Raw genomic sequence first — 15,266 nt, 5'->3', positions numbered from 1 at the left:
GTTGACAGTTAACATCAGTTTTCTGTAAAAAAACGATATTAACGAATGTGTTACTATTGACAATTAACATCGGTTTTTTAAAAAAACCTATGTTAACCCACGTTAACATCGATTTTTATAAACAACCGATGTTAACGAATGTGTTATTATTGACAGTAAAACCGATGTTAACGGATGTGTTACTATTGATAGTTAACATCGGTTTTTCAAAAAACCGAGGTTAACGGATGTGTTACTATTGATAGTTAACATCAGTTTTTTCAAAAAACTGATGTTAACCCATGTTAACATCAGTTTTTATAAAAAACCGATGTTAACTGTCAATATCAACACATTCGTTAACATCGGTTTTTTGAAAAAAATGATGTTAACTGTCAATAATAACACATTCGTTAACATCGATTTTCTGTAAAAAAACCGATGTTAACCCACGTTAACATCGGTTTTTTTTATAAAAAACCGATGTTGTTTTCAGGAATTTTTTTATATAATGTCTCTGTTTTTACAAAAAAAATGAAAATTTAACCTGTAAATTTAAAGTCAGACCACACAGCACACAACATATATCATTTGCATTCAGTTTTCAAATAGATTTTAGCAAAAAACTAGCTATCAACAAAGGTTGTTCAATGTTAAGATGAAACAACAATTGTAAAAAATGTAATGCAAAGTACGTAAACTAATTAATTAACCTAAAGTTACATAGTTGTCTAACATCCTATGTTTGATTTCTAACTTTTAGATAATACTGTGCCCACCGTATGCGAAGTGCCTTGAATCTCTCTGCTTCCAATGGTCTAACTTCATTAAAATACTGCATGATCAAATAAAAAAATAAATTAATAATGTAATAACAATTATAAAAAAAACCAAATTTGTTTGTAATAAACAATTACCGTCTCCCAATTATTCCTGAAAGATCCTAAGATTATCGTGGGCATCCAGTGCATCACGTAGTAGCCACATTCAGTGATTCCTTTTTGTCTATTACACTAAATACATAATGAAATTTGGATATTAATTAAACGTTAACTACAATTAGTGTACACACACATAAAATATATATAAGTAGAACTTTTATTTAAATCACGTACCTTAACAACAATCCACCTAGCAGCAGCCTTGGATTTCGGTTGTGGAGTATCATCAAGTCCTTTCAAAGCACTAGTGTTGAATATGAGGAACATTAAAATATTGATGTTGTTGAGTTATGCCAATGAAAATGTATTGAAAACAATACTGACCTGTTAATTATTCCCTAAAGGTAGTTGTCTAGCCTGTTATGTAAAGAACAAAACCAGACAACTAGGTTTTCCTTAGGCAGAATGACGACCATTTGCCAGTGTCCGCTACAGTAGAGACGAATATGGGTTATTGTAGTAGTATAGATTATTTAAATTCAATTATTGTGTTTGACTTACCCATTCAGATAGGCTCCAAGGTAAGCATCTCGTTTTGAACTCTGTATCCAACTCTTGATGTAACTTTCGGATTCAAATTGTGATTGCCCAGATCTCTGAATGGACTGTGGCTCGAGGAATCCATACACATCAGAATTCCCCGCTCGCACACTTGTCTCAGTCAGATGGTTGTGTTGTTAAGTCAAAGTTAATTATGTATGAATTTAAAACAATTACTTTGGTAATTAATAGTAATCTAAAATGACTTACAAAATCCACAACTGTATAACAGATATGCTGAGACATTGACCACCGTGTGCAATTTCAGAGAGATCTTCGTGCTTTATATACAATGGGAAGTTTTGATTAAACACCCCGAATATGGTAGCATCCCACATAACCTGGAGCGGCTTCAAAAATAGTTGTGGGATGGTCAATGTCATCAGGTACAGGGGATCATCGACCTCTTCATCTGGGCTTTCTGGAGGTTTTGCTGGAGACACAGCTGCCTGTTGATAAAACATAGTTAATTAGCAAGTTTTGATTACAGTGAACAAATTAATTGAAAAAAATAAACATATAATCAGAGTAAAATACCTGTTCTGATAAACGCTTCACAAGATGTGTTGGCCAAGCAAGGAAGGTGTTAAGTGCCTGCCCCACTAAGGTAACCTCGTTAGTGGGTACAGGAACGAGAGCCTCTGCATCTTTAATCTCCTCAACACCAACCTTGACTTGGCCATGCAACAAAGGGATGTTGTGAACTGTTGTGGCTCCCACATAAAGTCTTCCTAGGGCAACCAGGCGGGAAGGATTTTCTTCAATATATAGCCCGCATTTGTCTGAGTCACCCATCCCTGGATCGTTCCCTGAGGGTGCAACACAACTCTCCTTTGTGCTGACACGAGGACCTAAGGGACCAACCTCTGGCTCTGGAGGTAGTGCAAGGCCCTGTGATTGCATCTGAGACTGAAACTGGGACTGCATCTGGCTGAAGGATTCCATCATCTTTCGAGTCACTTTTTCTGTGATTGACTCCTTCAGTTGGTCTCTGATTTGTTGGGTCAGTTGTTCTAGGTCTTCAGGAGGCATGGAGGAAGAACTGCGAGATGTTCGTGAAGTCGATCCAAAGTATTGCTTTATGGTGACACCGGCTCCAACAGCACGAACACGGCCAGGGTGTTCTGGTCGCCCAATGGCAGCAGTCAGGATATCCTGACGTCCATGGGGGACGAACGATCCTTGTGACGCCTGCTCATCCAAAGAATCCTATACCGAACACATATTTGTCCAAGGAATTCAGAAAATACACAAAGATAATTACAATTATTAATTAAAAATGACTTACAATCCTGTCAGTTATTTCCTTTGCTGCCTCAGACGTCATCTGTCCAGTTTTCTTCGTGCGGACCATCTTCCATTTCACGTGGCGTCTGATGGTAGATGGAGGATCAATGATGCCCTCAGTGCTTCCAGACTGGGCAGCTTCTTCCAGTCTTTTCTTTGTCTTCTTAGCCATGAGCTTTTCTTCTAAATATTCATAAACCCCACGAGACAATACGTGGGGGGCAGTGTTTTGCTTCTGGGAGGCCTGTGCCTTTTTCCGCACATCCTGCAAAAGTTGAACATTAATGAAAATGATTATTTCAATAAATTATAAGAAGTGATTTTGTTGTGGAAAACAACTAAAATGACAAAGTACATACCTCCCATGAGGGGTCTCTGCGGGTCTGACAAAACTGGGTCCATTTATCCTTGCTAATGCCATATTTTTCACAGATAATGTCGTCCGCACCGTCCTTGTTGGCTGCAAGTGCCCATTTCCTAGTTAAGTCAGATTTAAACTGCCTCCAACGCTCGCCGACAATCTGAAGAATTTTCTTCTTTGTCCTACTGTCAGAAGCTTCAGGGATTTCAAATTCCGCCTGACAAACAATAAATTAGGTTTTATTGTAAGTAAATAACAAATTTAGACTATTAAAGAAAATCAACAAAGAAAACTCAAATACCTGAATATCCTCCCATATCAAATCCTTCTGAGCAGTAGGGACTTCCTTCCAGGTGTCATATGTCACGTCGACCTTATCACGAGCGACAATCCCCAAATATGTTCTTAATTTCTTCTTGTGTGGACCGTCGGCCTTGCCGATAGCAGGATCAACGTTGACCACAGGTCTTTCTGCCCCAGGTGGTCTAGTGGCCAATGATCGTAGCCGTGTCGCTTTGCGTGTCCGCTTCAATGTAGATGGAGACGCTGATGCGTCTACAAGAGGAGGAGGAAGAGGAGGAGGAGGCAAGGCAGGTGGAGTAGCCATGGTCCTTTAAAGAGAAAAAGTTGAGTTAGTTAATATTATAAAAAAACACTGTATGAGTTATGTAAATGAATGTATCGAAATGAAATATTATATTAGAAAATTACGTTAGACGATGTTAATTAATTCTCCTTCATCATGATCATTACGATTAGCATGAACGTCGTCAGCTTCTTCTTCTCCAACGCTGTTAGAAGTTATTTGTGTAGACAAAGGACTAACATAAGTGTCCATGTATGAATCATCATCTTCCACATTAACACCAATTGTTTTCCCGTGTAGAACCACAGACCACCTTTCATCACAAGGGTCTTACACATAAAATACTTGCTTAGCTTGTTCTGCCATGATGAAAGGGTCATTTTGGTAAGCTAGTTTTTTCAGGTCTACCAACGTAAATCCTATATCATCAATCCGCACACCGGTGTTGCTGTCAACCCACTTACATTTGAAAACACAAACAGTAAATTTGACATAGTTAAGCTCCCATATTTCATCAATTAAGCCAAAGTAAGGGATTGAAGCTACACAGGGATTGTCATCATGTACAGTTGCAAAGTGTTGAGATTCAGACCTTAGGGTGACCCCGCTGTTTTGCATTGTACTTTTGTCGTCTTCTGCTTTTGTGTAAAAGGAATACTTGTTTATGTCGTATCCTTGCCAAGTTATAACATTTCTTTTAGGCCCATGAGCTAGCTTTCTTAATGTTTCAGAAGCATTTTCGTCAGCAAAGATTGTATCTTTAAACCAATCAGAGAAAGTCTTGTTATGATTTTTCAAGACCCAGTTCTTTGACATTTTTGGATTATTTTGTTTGACTAAACATTCATGCTGAACTATGTATGGCAAAACTTCATTACTGTTGTTCAACACATACAAGTGAGCTTGTAACAAATCTTCTACACTTGGAGTGATAACATGCAGTCCTCTTGAACCCTTACCGCCCACTCTGTCGTCATGGCGAGACTCAGGAAGGCCAACAGGTTTATCTTTTCAATGTACTCTGAACAAAATTCAACGGCTTCTTCTGCAATGTACCTTTCAACAATAGATGCTTCTGGACGATGTAAATTCTTGGTATACCCTTTTAAGATCTTCATGTAGCGCTCAACCAGGTACATCCAGCGCAGATAAACAGGACCGCAACATTTGATTTCTCTGACCAGGTGAACAATTAAGTGGACCATGATGTCAAAGAAAGCAAGAGGAAAATACATCTCTAACTGGCACAGTATAATTACAGCCTCGTTTTCCAGGTCATCAAACTTAACCGGATCAATGACTTTGCTACATATGGCATTGAAGAAAAAGCACAGGCGAGTTATGGCTAACCTGACTTTGTTAGGCAAAATGTCTCGTATGGCCACGGCTAACAATTGTTGCATCAACACGTGACAATCATGAGACTTTAACCCCACCAGCTTAAGCTCCTTGAACTGCACAAGGCTCTTAATATTTGAAGAGTATCCTTGTGGGACTTTAACCCGGCGCAGACACTGGCACAAACTGATCTTCTCCTTTCTGGATAAAGTATGACAAGCTGGAGGCAAATATATTTTTTTACCATCAGACCTTGGATGCAACTGCGATCGTATGCCCATGTCAGCTAGATCTTGACGGGTATTTAGACCATCTTTCGTCTTGCCCTGAATATTAAGGAGTGTCCCAATGACACTGTCACATACATTTTTCTCTACATGCATAACATCAATACAATGTCTAACATCTAGATCAGACCAGTACGGAAGATCAAAGAAAATGGACCTCTTCTTCCATATGCAACTCTTACTTTTATCCTTCTTTTGGGTCTTTCCAAATACAGTATTAAGGTGTTCAACCCGCTGGAAGACCTGCTCACCAGTTAACGGTGTCCACGCAATTTCGTGCTCTTGACTTCCATTAAAAGCATTTTTCAATCTTCTGTAAGGGTGATGAGCTTTTAGAAAACGGTGATGTCTAGTGTACACTTTTTTTCTACCATGTTTCAGTTGTATGTAGCTTGTGTCTTCTTCATAGATGGGGCATGCATGATGACCCTTAACACTGTAACCGCTAAGATTCCCATATGCTGGAAAGTCATTAATGGTACAAAAAAGCATTGCACGCATTTGAAAAGTCTCCTTGCGAAACCCATCAAACACTAAAACCCCCTCATCCCACAACTTTCTCAGGTCTTCAATCAACGGACTTAGATAAACATCAATGTCATTTCCTGGTTGTCTTGGGCCCGATATCATCATAGACAACATCATGTATTTTCGCTTCATGCACAACCAAGGCAGAAAATTGTAAATTACTAGTAGAACTGGTCATGAACTGTGTTGAGTGCTTAAATTGCCATATGGATTCATTCCATCACTGGCTAGTCCAAGTCTAAGATTTCTTGCCTCTTTTCCGAAATCCGGATACAAACTATCAATCTTTTTCCACTGAGAGCAATCAGCTGAATGACGGACCATTCCATCAGATTTTCTCCCATTTGCATGCCAGGTAAGAACTTTTGCGTCGTCCTCATTAGCAAATAAACGCTTAAACCTTGGAATGATGGGAAGATACCACAACACCTTCGCTGGAGGGCCCTTCTTTGAGTTTTCATCAGAATTGCAGTCCTCATCATCCTTCACCTTGTACCGTGACACCCCACACCTAGGGCATTTAGACATTTCTTCAAATTCATGTCTGTACAGTATGCAATCATTAGGGTAAGCATGAATCTTCTGATACTCCATACCCATCGGACACAATATCTTCTTTGCCTGATAGTAACTTTTAGGCAATGTGTTATCATGTGGAAGTAGATCGTGCACTATTTGAAGCAATGAAGTAAAGCTTTTGTCACTCCATCCATATATGGCCTTGACATTAACCAGACTTAACACCGCCAACAATAGCGTCAAGGAATTGTTTCACCCCGGATACAAAGGCTTCTTTGAGTCACCCTGCAATCTTTCATACACAGGGGCATGTGCTTGCTGGAAAGACTCTTGTCCAAGGTCACGAATCATATCCTCCAAGCGATCTCCCATTTCTACGTCAAACGGTTCGGATTGTTGCCCACTCTGCATGTCTGTCATTTCACCATGCCATATCCACGTCGTATAATTTCTCTTAATTCCATCACACAACAGATGCTCTCGTATGTCATCCAGTATTTGTCATCTTCCGTTCAAACAATTGATGCAAGGACAATAATATTTTCCATCTTCATCCAGTTGACCTCTTTGTGAAGCAAATTGTAAGAATTGCTCGACGCCTTCCTCATATTCTGGGCTGATGCGACTTTCATTCATCCAACTTCGATCCATCTTAGTAATAACTCGGTCATATTCTCAAAGTTATTCGATGCATGAAAATCTCACTTTTTTATCAAAGGTGTGGCCCTATCCCATTCGGGAAGACCGTCTTTTATGGTAGCTTCATACATCAGGGTTAATTCTATTTTGTTAAATTTGACAAAATTTTGGCAGCATTTCGCATTGGTCTCGAAGTACACGACATGAAATCGGTGAAATTAATTTCCCGATAATCAAGTATGCACTCAGAGAACAACTAGAAATGCATTACCAAAATTTCATCAAATTAAACAAAATAATTTTAACCTTAACACATGAATCTACCATAAAAATATCAGTCTCCCCAAACTGTCCAAACGGACAATTCAAGATTGAATACAATGATTAATGCAAACTGTCCGCAAGAATCATTGCATCCAATCTCAAACGGGAATCTAAGGTTCACTCATCATGAACACAATTTGTATAGCATATATCAATTGTCATTAATGGCAGTGAACACGTAATAAAAATATTCATTGGTAACAAACATTTGTACCTGTGATGATGAGCAGCACGGTCCAAAATGAAAGCAAGAATCAAAGAAATAACTGAATGAACACCTACATAAGACAATTTTGTGTATGATAAAAAAAAAGAGTAAGATTAAGTATAACAAGCGCTCAGAAGATACGAGAACAATTTATTTTAAATTATATCAAAAAAATGTCTTACTTCTTTCTCTTTCCGGATATATATATATATATATATATATATATATATATATATATATATATATATATATACACACACACACACACACACAACTTCTATTACCTCTCAGAAGATCACAGAACTGCACTGTGGACAGGCCCAGTCACAAGGTCCCCCACTTTCTTTATGGCTTCAAACGTTGTGCCATCCACTAGTTCCCTGTCATTGAATCAGAGACTTGTGTGTTAATTACTATCTACAACTACTCTCAGCAACTCTTTAATAAAGAAGGGTATTCGATCGTAAGTACTAAATTAGTCCAGATAAAATATTTACTGCATATGAGTCAAGTCGTGTTATTGCATGTCTCATTAGAAAATGACATGACATGAGTTTAATTTAATTATAACGAGAAGTGTTAAAAACCTATATATTTTTTTAAAGCATTTTTTTAATCAAATTTTTTATAACGAGTTAAACCTTATTGAAAATATAAACTGTTTTGCTCTGTCTCCGTGTGACACAATTTTCATTATTCATATAACCAAACTCATCCAATAATAGTAGTACACTCGATTGAAACATAAATAACAAAAGGGTAGTAATAGGAATTCAGAATACTATTAAGTTATAAGATGAATCTCACAAAATTAATAAAATAATAAGATATGAGAAAAGTGTGTTGGTCTGGTTTTGGTGTGCGAATCCAATCCTAGGAAACTTCCACGAAGGAGAAGAGAGAAGACAAGGTAGCTTAAATAAGGTTTGAACTTAATAGGATGGGTGTACCCGCCACAACTGCATATTTAAGAGAAAGAACCGTGCTATATATACCTTGTCTTGGTTCTTAATGCTATATCTTTAGGGTAATGGCTAAATAATTAATAAATATAATTTTTTTAATGGGTAGTAAACAAGTAATTTTATTGTCAGCTTGTGAGAACAGAATAATAAAAACAAAAAAAGTACGTCAACTTTAGTTGAGTTGTTAGTCTTCAATCTTAATTACGCACGACTCTTCTCATCTTCCAAGTTCCAACTACCTGTGCAATGCATGCCGTCAATGCTCAGAATAAATCATAATCTGCTATTTTTGTATTACCCTCTCTCCTTAGTATTTTTGCAAAAGTAAAGTGTATTATAAGTCCCCTTAGTAGCATATTGATTCAATCTTGTCCAACATTATCAAGATACGCTAAATCAATCCCATTGATATATTGATTAAATTTCTTTTTAAGAGTGGATATTGTTATCACAAGCTTCAGAACTTTACTACTGCTATTTTTTTTTTCGATCGCTAAACAAATATATTTATTAATAAAAGGGCACGAGAAATTCATACACCATAATTTCAGTGTGCGCACGCACACCATAAACATAAAATGATGAGTGTACGTTTTAATTATCAAGCAAATTATAATATAATAGTAAGTACGTAATATATTACCACTCAATGAGAAAAACCAAATTACTTACAATTGCTTTTATTTTTTAGGTGAACCTTATAATTGTTACATCTAGACGATTAAAACGTAAACACAATCATATATATATGTAACATCCCAAAATATATATTTTATAGGTCTGAAAGTTCTTTATGATATAAACTATATATATTTATAACATTTTATATTTATTTAATCTTTTTATTATTACTTCGATGATTAATGTTATAAATATTTTAAATACATATATATATAAATGATTAAATTAATTATACCCATAATATTATTTAAAATTTACAAATTTTAATATAAATAATTAAGATAATAAATAGTCAAACATTAAGAATTAAATTAATATTTAATTATATTTATATAATACTGAGTAACTTACAAATATCCAAATCGAACCAACATCCATATAGCTTAATGGGTCACATCTAGCATTACTGAGTAATAAGCATCAACTAGCTTAATGCGTCACATCAAACTAATAAAGAAAAAGGATTTGATGGAGATGAAGTACGGAGACTACTCCATTATATAATGTGCAAGGTGTAATTGTATATGAGGAAGAGACACAAACAAGACTACAAGCCACCTACTTTTCATTTCACTTTTCATACATTCTCCATGCTTTTCTATGTTAAGTAAACTTTATTAAACTATGAAAGAAACTTAAAATATATCTTGTTTTATTAGTTTTAATAATTTTAATAAACATTTTAAAATATATTATTTATTAATTTGTTAGTTTTTATTAATACAAATAATTGAATATGCGATTTTTCTTTCTTAATCACGCATAACTGAACCAATTTTATATCTCTAAAACAATAAAGATGGTGGGTATATCCAGGTTGAGTTGTGATTTGTCCAAAATGATAAGTTGATAGCTCCAAACTCTATAGTTATCCACTTAGGCAGGCTGGTGACTTACCCAAACACAAAGTAATTGGATTTATTCATTTGAACTAAGCGAAATCAGACTGCACGAACAATGGTAAGTACCTACAAAAACATTTATGATGTTTAAGTCAATAAGAACTCCATGCAAAAGCTAAAAGTTATAAACGCATATCTATCCTTTTCTTTAGATACCAAAGCACATATCGATCTTACTGACATTAAATCACAAAAAAATATTATATTAATAAACATCACAACGCATAAACAGTGCATGATTACTATAAACAGTGCATGATTACATTTATGATGATAATCGAGCATTTTTCAATCTCCATGCTTTTAGGCCTCTTTTACTTGCAACCATCCCCTAGTTTCCTTCATCCTCTAAAAACCAACTATCTCATTAAAAAAAAAATGAAACATCCAAATCAAAAAGCAATTGTTCATGCTTCTTGGTTCCTTTTGGAAGCAAATTAAAACAACTTTCCAAGCATCAGCTTAACCAGTTTTTTGCATATTTTTCTCTATAAAAACTCTCATCCTAAGCCACCTCTTACAAACACCTCTCTCTCCATCTCTTTCCCCCAACTTGCAGTGTGTAAATTTAAATTATATATTCGCATCATTTCATGGGTACTAAACAAGTTTGTTGGGCCATCATTGTAGTATGGCTTACATTGCTTGAAGGAAATACAATGCTTGTTAAGGGTGATTTTAATTACAAGGAGGCTCTGACCAAGTCCCTTATCTTCCTAGAGGCACAACGTTCAATGAGGCACAATGTACAAGGAAATACAGTGCTAATACAAGGAAGCTCCCTTCAAATAATAGGGTGCCTTGGAGAGGAGACTCAACACTCGATGATGGCAAACTCGCTAATGTACATATCTTTCTATCTCTTAAAAACACATATATACACAAATTAACTTGCAAAGAGAATGATAGAATAATTTATATATAGGTGGACCTTGTTGGGGGATACTATGATGCAGGGGACAATGTGAAATATGGGCTCCCCATGGCTTTCACTGTTACTACGCTAGCATGGGGAGCCATTTTTTACAAGTCAGAATTTAAAGCTGCAAATGAGTTAGATAATATTCAAGATGCCATTCTTAAAGCTAGTTCTCGACACAAAAGATGATCACCATTGTTGGGCTCCACCAGAAAATATGAAGACAAAGAAAAGTGTTAAGATGATTACCAGTGACACTCCCGGGACTGAGATCGCGGCTGAAACTGCAGCAGCAATGAGATCGCAGTTGCAAGTAAAAGAGGCCTAAAAAATTCTTTCAAGTTATTAACCTAAAAGTTTACAATAACAAAATGAAACTAAACCCTAGCCCATGGAGAAGAATTAATCTGCTTGAAGGAAGAGAAAGAGGCATTATAGTACCTGGAGCGAGCGAGGGAGAGTGAGTGAGTGAGCGGCGACGAGGGAGTGTGAGTGAATGAGTTCTTAACTTTGTTTACACCATAAACTTTGTTTGCACTATTACGCTTCTTTTTTAAGGAATTACGCTTCTTTTTGGAGATCTTTTTTTAACACGATTATGGCAATATCCTATTTCAAAATTAACAAATTAATACATATTTCATCGGTTTATTTTTATATATTTATATTCATTTATTTATTACTAAAAAGACTAAACCAATGACAGTTGTATGCACAAAATATTAAAACATTTTTTATTCATATAAAAAAGTACATTCAACAAATATGCAGCACGCAGTAAGAGGAATCCATTTACCGTTACAAAAATCAAGTTAGAAATTTTTAAAAACATCAAATATCATTTCACAAATAACTACTAGTACAAAATAAAATATCATTTGACAAGATTTCACAATTTACACATTTCAATCAATTATGAACCATTTTTTTTAATGATTATCTTTATTAGATCCTTTAACAATATATTTTTATCCATATAAAATTTGAATTTAAGAAATAGAAAAGAAATTATAAAAAAAAGAGTTAAAGAAAAGAAAAGTAAGAAAGAAAGAAAAAGAAAAAAAAAAGATTAGGAGAAGCGTGAAGGCAGGTAGAAGAAGAGAGGTATTTTTTTAATTAATATAAAATAATTTAATATAATTATTTATTTATTTTTGCTTTCTTTTACGTTCATTCAAACAAGTAATATTAATATTTCCACTTATTTTTCTTTTTTTCTATTTGCCTAAACAACACTTTTTTCGACTATATTTATCTTTAATTTTTATTTGTTTTCTTTCATTCGTTTTAATTTTTTTTTCTCTTTATTAATCTAAACAATTGGTAAACCACATTTGCACATTAAAATCTATGTTGTAAAAATTAAATTAGAATGCTCTTAATTTTCCTTTTCTTAAAAAAAATTGTCCTCACCAAAGTCATGAAATCCCTTGCAACCTCATTTTTTTTTTGTTTAATTCCAATTTGAAGTCGTGAGTTTATCCATGATTTATTTCTTTCTTTTTCGCATTTTTCTTACCTTTTATTAGTAAATAAATATTTTATCCTTAATATTAAAATAATCATATTAAATAAATTAAATAATTTTTTATTTTAATAATACTTATTTCAAAAAAGAAAGAAATCCCTACATATTCTACGACCTCTATTTCAAACATATTAAAAAAAAAACTAAAAAGTCACCGGCCCAACCACTTCTAAAAAAATCAGATTTCATAATAAAGTCAAAGAAATTTGGACCAACAATGTTTTTTTTTCATCTACAATATCCAAATCCAAAATCTTGCTTTAACTCACTACTATTTGGACCAACAATTTATCGATATACAACTTAATATTTGATTTATTTTTCTATAATCAAAGTTTTTAAATAAAAATTAAAAAAAAATCAGGAATACATGGATACTTATGTTTTTTTTTATATATCTAATCAATATCTCTTATTTATCTCTTCATATCTCAAATCTCATTACCTATAACATTTATACTTTTTTTTTTACTTTTCTTTCTCTCTCACTAGGTATTGTTAGCATATTAGGTATTTATCAATAATTTTTCTATTCTTTATGATATACTTCCTCATCTGTTCTTAAAAATATAAGATTATTTTTTTAAAAAAAATCCTTAAATACAAGGCATAGTGCATTTTAATTATTAACAATTATTTTTTATATAATAAATTGTAAATTTTTTTCTATTTTAAATAATCATCATAATTAAAGTTTTTGACTCTATAAAGCTCAATATAATTTTAAAAATTTGGATCTTTTTGAGCAAATCATTATAATGTTGATTAATTTTCATGGGATATAATCACATTTTTTAAAATATGTATCTTTTTAACGGCATGTATTTAGTATTATGCAAGAATCATATCTTAAATTAATTTTTAGAATTTTTTATAAATAACAATGATTTTATATTTATTCTGAAATATGTCCATTGAAATAAATTATTTTATCGGTCAAAGAGATCTTACGAATAAAAAAAATTAATCAATCCGACCCTACACTTACTTGGGTAGTAGTCACATACTACATTTGGACATTTGCGGTAGACCGATCTTTAACAAAAAAAAGTTACGCAAGATTTTAATTTCTATAAAGAAACCATTTAATTTTTTTATATCATTCATTAGTTAAAATGTATTATTACTACAATTTTTAGGATAACTAACATGAGAAAAAAATTGTACATAATAATTTATTATTAAATATTAGTGTAAAAAATTAAATTATTAACATACACTATTTACTCTTTTTTTTAGTAGCATCTACTATTTACTCTTAACACAATGCATTTGGTAATAACCAAAATATTAAATTTCACCTCCATTTGTATGTTGGTCATTTAAGCAGTGAAGAAAAAACTTTGCTGAGTCAAATGATAAAAAATATGACGAAGTCTGGTCAAATTTTGCTGATTAAATAATAATAAAATTAAAATTACGAAATTCATTTTAAAAATGTAGTTTAATTTTTAAATGTTTACCTTTTGAATTTATAATTGTTTCTTAATTATTATATTTTTTTTAAATGTAACGCAATATATGATTTTTTAAAAAAATATATAAATAATTAAAAAAAAAGTTTATATTAACATCGGTTTTTCGATACATTAACATCGGTTTTTCAAAAATCGATGTTAACATCATTAGTTAACATCGGTTTTTGAAAAACCGATGTTAACATCATTAGTTAACATCGGTTTTATAAAAACCGATGTTAACGTGTATGCATTAACATCGGTTTTTTGGAAAACCGATGTTAAGAAAGATACTTTATTTATAAATATGCCACCGCGTTTAACTTAACATCGGTTTTGTACAAAACCGATATTAATAAGCCGATGTTAAAACTGCTTTTTGTAGTAGTGTTTGTGTGTTTTTGCGTGTATGTATGGTTGTAATAATATCCTTAGAATGTGATATCGATATGAAATGCTAACTTTGTAGATTTTGAGAAATTGTTCCTTCCCCGTTTAGTCGTGTAATATAAGTAGCTCTTGCTCATCCTTGTTAAACCATACATTTTTACCACATGAAATAAATGAAAGAGAATGATAGAATATTGCATTTTTTTATGTTGGACTTGAGAACGGGCATGTTGAATCCACACTTGATTTTAGGTTGTCATTCCTAGATTAGACAATCTAAGCTGCATAGAGCATATTGCATTCATGCCTCTTGCGCAATTAATTTTTTTTCTTTCCATACATGAAAAGTTTAAGTCACTGTCACTTTTTGTACAACTATTTTTTATAACTAAAAGAAATAAAATGAGAAGAGAAGGGTGAAATAAAATGGATAATATGATAGAGAGGGAGAAAAAATGTGATGTAAAATGTGTGCATTAGAATAATATGAACTCTTTTTCATGGCTTGACTTCAGTGTTTTAAAATTAACTTTAGGATGACTTAAAAATTTCCTTTTTAGTCCAAGGTTTATTACCACTATTAGAAATGTGTGTTTTTATGACAATCATTCTATGACGGTTCTTTTGAAACCATCTTAGAAAACGAACCAGTGACATATTTGTAATTATCTTACTGAAAAAAGTCTTTTACGACGCACATTATATGACGGTTATTGAAAACCGTCTTAGAATGTGTGTTGGTCATAAAAATCACGACGGATTTTATTAAAAAATCATCGTTATCTCAATTGAATTTAATATGAGTGGTCCCTCTAGCTACTCTTCTACGGGCTCCCTCACTCTCCAAAGAGCAAACCCTAAAAAAACTCCGACATGATCAATGCTTG

General features: G+C 33.3%; 1 long non-coding RNA gene across 1 annotated transcript; it reads right to left on the bottom strand.

Moving 5' to 3' along the window:
* Positions 1 to 1,106: 1,106 nt before the first annotated feature.
* On the bottom strand, positions 1,107 to 1,578 carry LOC102659865 (uncharacterized). Its single transcript, XR_420234.4, has 3 exons — positions 1,422 to 1,578; positions 1,245 to 1,349; positions 1,107 to 1,164 (listed from the first exon to the last, which is right to left on the bottom strand). It is a non-coding gene; the product is annotated as an uncharacterized lncRNA (long non-coding RNA).
* Between the last annotated feature and the right edge of the window lie 13,688 nt (positions 1,579 to 15,266).

This window comes from Glycine max, chromosome 20, assembly GCF_000004515.6.
Source record: "Glycine max cultivar Williams 82 chromosome 20, Glycine_max_v4.0, whole genome shotgun sequence".
In the NCBI taxonomy this organism is placed as follows: Eukaryota; Viridiplantae; Streptophyta; class Magnoliopsida; order Fabales; family Fabaceae; genus Glycine; species Glycine max.
The sequence above is the reverse complement of the archived record's forward strand: the minus strand, read 5'-3'. Positions and strand labels throughout refer to the sequence as shown.